The sequence below is a fragment of the Microcebus murinus genome, chromosome 18 (assembly GCF_040939455.1).
Source record: "Microcebus murinus isolate Inina chromosome 18, M.murinus_Inina_mat1.0, whole genome shotgun sequence".
In the NCBI taxonomy this organism is placed as follows: domain Eukaryota; kingdom Metazoa; phylum Chordata; class Mammalia; order Primates; family Cheirogaleidae; genus Microcebus; species Microcebus murinus.
The window spans coordinates 29340333-29341141 of NC_134121.1; the positions used below are offsets into that span (position 1 = coordinate 29340333).

General features: G+C 37.5%; 1 non-coding gene across 1 annotated transcript; it reads left to right on the top strand.

Annotated features, from left to right (window-relative positions):
* The first annotated feature begins 314 nt into the window (after positions 1 to 314).
* Positions 315 to 419, top strand: LOC142862276 (U6 spliceosomal RNA). Its single transcript, XR_012913348.1, has one exon. It is a non-coding gene; the product is annotated as a U6 spliceosomal RNA (small nuclear RNA).
* Positions 420 to 809: the final 390 nt, after the last annotated feature.

Here is an 809-nt window from a genome sequence, read left to right on the forward strand (position 1 = left end):
AAAGCAGTTACAAAGTAGCACAAAAGGATCAAAGACAAAAGGTGACCACACTCAATGGGTTGCTTGGAACAGTCTTGGTTTATCCTTTTTTTTTTTTTTTGGTATAATATTAGTAAAGCCTATATCATAAAGGCATCCTGGCAGTCGATAAATTATATGGCCATCTATTAGTTTCAAGAGAATGAAAAACTAAAGGAAAATAATCACCATGTCTTCAGGATGTGTGCTGGACTTGGTCCCTCCTTGAGCGGAGGGACCCAACATAATAACCAACTGCACAGACTTAGAATTTTGAATAGAAATTATGGGAACATGTGCTCGTTTTGGCAGCACGTTTACTAAAATTGGAATGATACAGAGATTAGCATGGCCCCTGTGGAAGGATGACATGCAAATTAAAAGTAAAAAAATAAAAATACAAAATACAAAAAATTAAAAGAAATTATGGGAAAATGCTGTTTTATTTATTTTTAAAAATTTTTAGAGATAGGGTCTTGCTCTGTCACCCAGGCTGGAGTGTAACTGTGTAATCATAGTTCACTGCAGCCTCAAACTTCTGGGCTCAAAGCTATCCTCCTGCCTCAGCCTCTGAGTAACTGGGACTACATGCACATGCCACCATGTGGGGGGGGGGGCAGGAAAATGCTGTTTTAGAAATCACAGTTATCTAGTAATATTCAGGATGGACAAAAGGCAGGCACTAATTGTAATTAAATAGATGTGAGGTGATACGACCTTGGATCATGTTGGTTTTGCTATTCTACAAATTTTGGAATTCTACTTTTCAGGAGATTACTAAAATGGTAGTG